The 8,067-nt window shown below is 35.2% G+C and overlaps 1 long non-coding RNA gene across 2 annotated transcripts; it reads left to right on the plus strand.

Moving 5' to 3' along the window:
* Window positions 1-287: 287 nt before the first annotated feature.
* Window positions 288-2,554, plus strand: LOC126721104 (uncharacterized). 2 transcript variants are annotated; one of them, XR_007653819.1, is made up of 3 exons: window positions 288-554; window positions 1,164-1,216; window positions 2,258-2,554. It is a non-coding gene; the product is annotated as an uncharacterized LOC126721104 (long non-coding RNA). The 2 variants fall into 2 exon arrangements; XR_007653818.1 differs by lacking the exon at window positions 1,164-1,216.
* Window positions 2,555-8,067: the final 5,513 nt, after the last annotated feature.

Below are 8,067 nucleotides of genomic sequence, written 5' to 3' on the forward strand. Positions count from 1 at the left end.
ATTCCTTTCCATTCGCTTATGATTATTTCATTCTATTCCTTTATGATCATTTCATTCTATTCCCTTATGAACTCCCAAACGAGGCCTACAAAGGTTTCTAAAAACAGTTTTGCTTCAGCTTTAAGGTGTCCATAGGAGGTGACTAAGAGCTTTGATTATCACTTCAGAATCACCTTAAAAACAAGAGCTGAAAAGCCAAGTTCTTTGAGCAAAACTTAAAGCCCTAACTGTAACATCCCGTGAGTTTAAAAATAAAAAAAAAATAAAAAAAAAGGGTAAGTCAGCATTTTGTGGACACGTGTGTCCCCCACCTAACCCCACTACCCATCATTCTCATCCACTCAATTTCACCCACATCCCTTCTCTCTTTGGCCGGCTCTCTCTCCTTTCTTTCTTTCTTTCATTTTCTCTATTTTCTTTTCATTTTGCTGAAACACACACACACTCACCCGCCTGCCTCCACTCCAAAATACACTATCTCACCATCATTTTTCCGGCAAGATCACCGGAAAAATACTTAGGAACTCCAAAGCATCTTCATTATTTTATTTGAGGTAAAAGTTCAAATATTTTTTTTGATGAGTATTATGTTCTTGTTTGAGGTTATTTTACTCAAGCTTTAATAATGTTATTCATGTGATTTAAGAGCTTTGGAAATGATATTCATGTGTTTATATGTATGGATTTTGGTCTTGGTGGATGTATTTGATGAGTGAGTTCATGATTTTTATAATGATGGTTATCTAAGGCTTGTTGTGGTGAAAATTTAGAGGTTTTGAGTTACAATATGTGATAAATGATGAATATAATTTTTATTGATCATTTGGAGCTAGTTAAAGATTTAAATTGTTTGTCTTGGAGAAAACTATGATTTTGGTGTCATGGGTCACTTGATGATGTTATAAAAATCTTGTGGGAAGCACTTGTAAAGTGTGGAGGTTTTGATGTTAGATATGACACCTTGAAAGATTTATGAGTATAAATGGGAGTCTATGCCTTGCAAATTAAAGTGTTTTGAGAAATTTTGGAAGTAGAATACATTACATGTGAGGTTGAATACTAGGCTTGCCTAATTGAGTTCTTACTTGGCAATTCCTAATTTGTAGTTAGATACAATTTCAAGCCTTGTGCTCATTGTGATAGATTTGCTTGACATTGTTTAGATTCTAGCTAATTTCCCTTGGAGCTTGGAGAATTAGGATTATGCGGTTGCGAGGTAAGTAGCTTTTTAATGGGTATTTTTGAAAAATAACCATATCTTATAAATATTGTTTTTGAGTCAAACACATTTGGAAAATGATATATATGGATATATGCTTTCTTAAAAGTATTGTGTTGTGACCCTTACTATATATGAAAAATGCATCATATTTGATATTACATTTGGGGAAATGCATGAATTGTTATATGGAAAAATGAGCATCTTTTAATTAATCTTTGATAAGAAAATCATTGATTTTATGGTGTATTGAAAAGTTAAAGATGCTTATCTTGTCTTGTATTATTTGAGAAATTGTTAGAAAATCTTTTGACAAGAATGAAGTTTGAAAACCTTACAAACTTTGTAGAAGTTAGATTATTTAAGGTTTTCTGAAACTATTTGGATATGAACTATGTGTTTCAAAGTAAGGTAACCTGTGAGTTTATGTGATTTTAGCCCTATGCCATGTGTGATTTCCCGGTGATCACCCGATTTGATTTCCGTAGTCTTTGTGACAATGGAATCAAATTTAGGTCAGTGCCTTTTCACTTTGGATGACGCGTTCTTCTCTGCTGTCCATGGGGGGAAGAGGTTCCTTGATTGTGTGTGGGTGAGGCTGCTGTCCATGGGGCCAAGAGACCACATGCAAGAGAGGTCCTATTTGACGCGCTCTCTCTGCTGCCCATGGGGGGAGAGAAAAACCTTGAGGGTATGGGTGAGGTTGCTATCCATGGGGCCAAGAGTCTGCATACCAGAGAGGATAATATCATGCCAGTTGTGAATGGGTGGATCCCCTGACCGGTCTATGTGGTAGTGTGGTAGATTTGTGATAATTTATCTTATGTTAGATATTATGGTTTTAGAAATTATATTGTTGATACTCACAGATTATGGTATATAGTTTCAAGGTATTTACTTTGAGAAACTTTGTGCTTCATTATGTAATCATTTTTGTCATATTATTATTATTGAAGATGAAACTTACATTTCCCCCACCCCCATTATTGTGCTACTTACTGGGCTTTGTCTCATTCTATTAATTTTATAACTTTTCAGAGTAGGCAACAATCTTTTGAGACATCTTTTTGGTGGCTAATAGTAGTTAGACTAACTACTGATGGAGGCTGAATTTTTGTGTAATGGATATATTAGATGGTGTACATCTTAGACTAGGCTTGACTCATTCTTTTGTATATTATAGTGGTTGTGACTGTATTTCCACTGATGGGACAAGCTGTTGTTATGTAATTGTTGTTTTCAGACCTCTATTCTTTTGTGACCTATGGTCCTTGTAATTAATACTTAGAGCTCTGACTTACTCTGAAAGTATATTCTATGGGATGATTATGAAAATTCTTGTTGTTGGCACTTGATAATAATTATGTGGATTGAATTGTCAAAAAGGAAAAAAAAAATTTACAGGTACTTGAGACGTCTCTCTCATGCTTTGGACCCTTTGGGGTTTGGGGCGTGACACTAACAGTAGCCAAGGCTGCCACTTCAGCAACTGTATGGGGGAGTAGGATATTCTCTGCCATTGAAGCCAAAACCCAGTCCCTGAGAGTCTCAAATAATCACCCCAATACCTATTTCCCTTGATTCCTTGAAGATTGCGCATCAAAATTTACTTTGACAAGATGAGTAGCTAGAGGAGACCAACGTATAAAATCACTAACCACGGCAGAGGAGTCATTCGATTACACCGGGATGGCTTTAATGAATTTGGCTAAGTTGTCGTTGGCCATTGGAATAACATCAGTAATGGGAAAGGTTGTCTTCTGTTCGGAGTCTATTTCTTCAAAACCAGAAAGTCCAGATAATCATAGCAAAGGCATCTGAATCCTTATTCTCCTCTATCACGTGTTTCACCAAATCTAAAAACTTAGGGAAGTGTTTAGTTTGGCGAAAACTCCACATCAAGTTAGAACTCCATACAGTCGAAACTTCTGGGTAAAGCCACAGAGCGTGAATCACATCCTCAGGAAATTGTTTGCAGTGCTCACAAACGTCATCAGTTAGGACTTTCCTGCGGACTAAATTAGTTTTGACATGTAGAGCATTTTTGCAAGCCCTCCATATCAAACTCTTCACATTATTTGGCACCCTACATCCCCAGATTTGTTTCCAAGCCCCTAGATAAGGATCTCGGATTTGATGAAACCTGGTTTTCCATGGTTCTTTCTTTAGATAAAAAGTTGTAACCAGATTTGACTGAATAGCTACCCGATGAGACAAAATGCCACACCAATTTATCTTCAACAGCATTTCGACTTAGAGGAATACGCTTAATCATATCTGCTTCCTGAATTGTAAATAATTGGTCCAGCAATTCAATATTCCAGCCACTATTGAATGGTAAAATCAGAGACTTGACCGAGGCATCAGAATATTGATCTATCACTAGAGATAAAGTTTTTGGGTTATCCAAGGAAGGCAACCATGAATCTTTCCAAATACTTATTGCATTTCCAGTCCCTATTCTCCACTGAGCCCCTCTCTTAATGACTTACCTACCTTTCAAAATACTCTTCCATGCATGCGACCCAGAGCTCAATCCTTAGCCCCCATGATAGAGCAATTATGAAAGAATTAAGCTTTGAACAATCGATAACATAGGGATTGCTTGTTTTGGAAAAGACACCAAACCTGCTTGGCAAGAAGAGCATCATTAAATAAGCTAAGATCTTTAAATCTCATCCTTCCTTCAGATTTGGGTTAACAAAGTGTCTGCCATTTCACCTAGTGAATCTTCCTACGACCCCACCAAAATTTCAAGATGAGGCTTTCAATTTCAATACACGGACCTTGTGGAAACTTGAAACAACTCATAGTGCATGTTAGAATAGCTTGGATTATAGCTTTGATAAAAATCTTTCTACCTGCTTGTAATAGTAGTTTCTCTTCCCACCTTTTAGTTTATGCTATATCTATTCTTTAATGTACTCAAGCTGGCTTTTTTCCTCCCCTACCCCCCCCCCCCCCCCCCCACTAGAGATGGCAAGCCAAAATACTTTGCATATTATTTGATTTTAGGGACCCCCAAAGCATTCTTGATAATTTATCTTTTGTCTTCAGCTGTAGATTTGTTGAAAAAGATGGTTGTCTTGCTTTTATTGATTTGCTAACCAGAGCAATTACCATAGCTGTCCAGGATGTCAAGAACTTTCTGGCACTCCTGTTGGTTAGTTCTACAAAAAAGGAGACATCGTCTACAATGAGAAGATGAGTTAGTCTTAAACCATTTCAACAAAGAGAGAAACCTTTAAATTACCCAGAACTGCCTCTTAAGAGATAAGGCCATGTAACCCTTCAGTACACAACAGAACAAGGAAAGGAGAAAGTGAATCCTCTTGTCTAATGCCACGGGTTGGATAATTATTCCCTTTGGTTTACCATTAACAAGAATGGAATAAGAAACAGTCTTCACACAAACCATCATTAATTTAATCCATTGTTCACCAAATCTCATTCTTCTCATGATTGCCTTAAGATAAGAGCACTCCATCTTATCATAAGTTTTGCTCATATTAAGTTTGATGGCCATGAAATCATCCTTTCTATTATGTTTCTGCATACTATGCGAAGTCTCAAAAGCAACCAAAATATTATCATAAATAAGTCTGCTCTTTGTAAAAGCATTTTGGTGTTCAGGGATAATTTTTGGTAAAATCTTTTTTAGCCTATTAGCTAAAAACTTTGAAAAGATCTTATACAAAACATTACATAAACTAATAGGTCTAAATTCTGAGACCAATTCAGGACTTTTGACTTTAGGGATGAGTATGATAAACTATGATTACAATTATTTGGGAGTGTTGCAAAGTTTAGAAAACTAAGAACAGAGTGAGTCACATCATTACCAACAAGCTTCCAATAATTCTGATAAAAAAGATCGGACATATCGTCAAGACCTAGGGCTTTCAAATGGGTCATTTGCTTGATTGTAGCTTGCACTTCCCAGGCCATGAACTCTGCAGAGAATCATGAATTCATGTCATCACTAATAATACGATGAATAGACCCAATTGAGAGATTTGATTTCACCATATATATAGATAGGAATAAGCTCGATAGTAAGCAATTAAAGAGTTTCCTATCTCCTCTGAACTTGAACACCAATCTCCATCAGAATTTTGAAGCTTTGTGATAAAATTCTTCTGATGTCTCTAAAAAGCACTACTATGAAAATACCTAGAATTCTTGTCACCATGAGTAGCCCATAGAACTTTAGATCTTTGAAGCCACATTTGATTTTCCTTGACAAGTAAGTCCTCAATTTCATATTTAAGCTCTCAAACTAGAAAGTTCACCCCTGAAAATCATTGCTTATATCTCAACTTGAATAAGTTGTTCTCACTTCAATTTCAACTAGTTTCTTATATTGCATAAATTATTTTGACTCCATTTCTTTAACTCTTAACCATACTTCTCAATTTTATGAACAACCCAAATGGCTAAATCTGATCAAGCTTGTGAATTCCATACTGCCCCAACTGTATTTGTACACCCCTTATCAGAAAGCCACATTTCTTCAAATCTGAAAGGCTTTTGATAACGTGAAGGCTCCAAATCAACTGGCACAATTCAAAGGGGACAGTGATCAAAGTTGTCAGAGTGTAAATGGTGAAATCATGTACCTCCAAATTTGAGTAACAGTTCATTATTAGCTAAACTTCTATCTAATCTTTCCCATATTGAATGCCCATCAACAAAGTGCTTTTGCCAACTAAATTGAGAACCCCTAAAACCAAGGTCTATGAAACCACATTCATCAATTACATCATGAAAGAGTTGCATTTGACTTTGGTTTCTATTTTCACCCCTAAGCTTCTCGAAGTTACTAATCAGCTCATTGAAATCACCTGAGCACATCCATGGAAGAGACAAACGATTATTAAGGTCACAAAGTAGACTCCAAGACTCATGTCTCAAATGAGTTATAGGTTCCCCATAAAAACCAGTAAATCTCCAATCATCATCCTTCCCGTTATTAATAATGGCATCAATATGATTTTTCGAAAAGTTATCTACATTCACATCAATCGAACTCCGTTGGTACAAAGCTAAACCACCACCTCTATTAATTCTTGGAACAAAGAACATATTGACAAAGTCTAGATCTCGCTTAATTTTTTTTAGCCTTGCTTCACCTGCCCATGTCTCGACTAAAAACATGATAAAGGGATCTTTTGCCCAGACTAGTTCTCCAAACTCCTTTCTTGTACATAGATTCCCAAGCTCACGACAATTCCATACTTGACAAATCATTGTGATTGGTGGGGCTGATCCACAACCCCCACCATTTCAAAATAGGTATTACCATCCTCCCTTGAAACCTGCATTCTTTGGCTAAGTAACTTAGGCTGGACATCATCACATTGTTCCCCCACTCTTTTCCCCAAAACCTTAGTCAAGTGTTAGCTAAAATGGTGGTTATACATTCTTATAAAATTCTAATATATTCCTTTTAATCTCAATCTTTATGAACTTTTTTATATCCAATAAACTAAGAAATCACATGCCAAAATACTAAAATTTGAGCTCTCTTATCACCATCACTCTAACTCAGTTGCTCAATTATTTATCTTTATATAAATTATATTATTTGAAGATATCCTCAACAAATGTTTATATACAATACCATGACGTCAAACTATTTATTTTTTCAAATTAAGAAAAAAAATTAATCTATATATATACTATAAAACCGAAGTCTCTTTTTTTTATTATTATTATTATTTTGATTTAATAAAAGCTTATCACGTAAGATTTGAAGCTCTCGCATTTTTCCACATCAGAAATATTTAAAAAAATTATTAGAAAAATCTCTTTTTGCCCTGTAAACAAATCTTGATACTTCTTCTTAAAAATAAAAAAATAATAAAAATAATAAAAAAAAGGAGAAAATTACACTTTGTCCACCTATGGTTTACCCTAAAAACACTTTGCCCACCTGAGATTTAAAAATTGGCACTTTACTCAGCTGATGTAAACTCTATTTGTTTCCCATTACTCACATCTGTTAAATATAAAGGTAAATTTGTTTTTTTGCTACTTTTATATATCTTTCTTCTCGCAAAACATACAATACTAAAATAAAAAAAAAAATTAAAAAAATCAAGAGAAAAAAAGATTTAAAAGTTAGGTTTTATAAAATTTAAGAACAATCATAATATTGTTCTCGTTAAAATTGAAAATACTAAGGGCCCGTTTGATAGAGTATCTTAAATACATGTTTTCAGTTTTTAAACAATATTATACATATTTTTACACACTTTTTTACCCACATATATTTCAAAAAAATACAAACAACATTACTCGAACTCATGTAACAAACGGCCTTTAGTATTGATTAATGTTGTCAAGTTCCTCAATTTACTTTTAATATCTCTCCCACACAGACACATCAATTCCTTTTCAATTTTCATAGGCTTTGCTACTGTTGGATCGGCGGCTGAGTTTGATGGTAGCTTAAGTTTGGCGAATGGGATCAGGAGCTGGGATCGTTGACTGGGATTGGTGGAGCTCTGATGTGGGTGCTGCAATGTGGGTTTTGGATATGATGAGTTACGAAATTTTTTGGTGGAGCTCTAAAACCGATGACAGTGGGTTATTGAGAGTTTTGTTTTTGGTTAATTATTGTCGGTGGTGGCAGAATGAGGAAGATGGTGGTGGTTTGGAGGATGGGCCTTTTTCTCTGACCCATTAAGCATCTAAAATTTGGTTGAGCTTTTGCAGTTGGGTCGATTGCTTCTATGGCCACCACCAACATTTTTTAAAATTTTTTTAATTTTACAGTTTTCTGGTAATTGTTCCTTTCCTGTCTCCACGTTGAATTTTGAGTGAAGATGCATTAGTTTCTGCAT

Source organism: Quercus robur, chromosome 4, assembly GCF_932294415.1.
Source record: "Quercus robur chromosome 4, dhQueRobu3.1, whole genome shotgun sequence".
Classification (NCBI taxonomy): Eukaryota; Viridiplantae; Streptophyta; class Magnoliopsida; order Fagales; family Fagaceae; genus Quercus; species Quercus robur.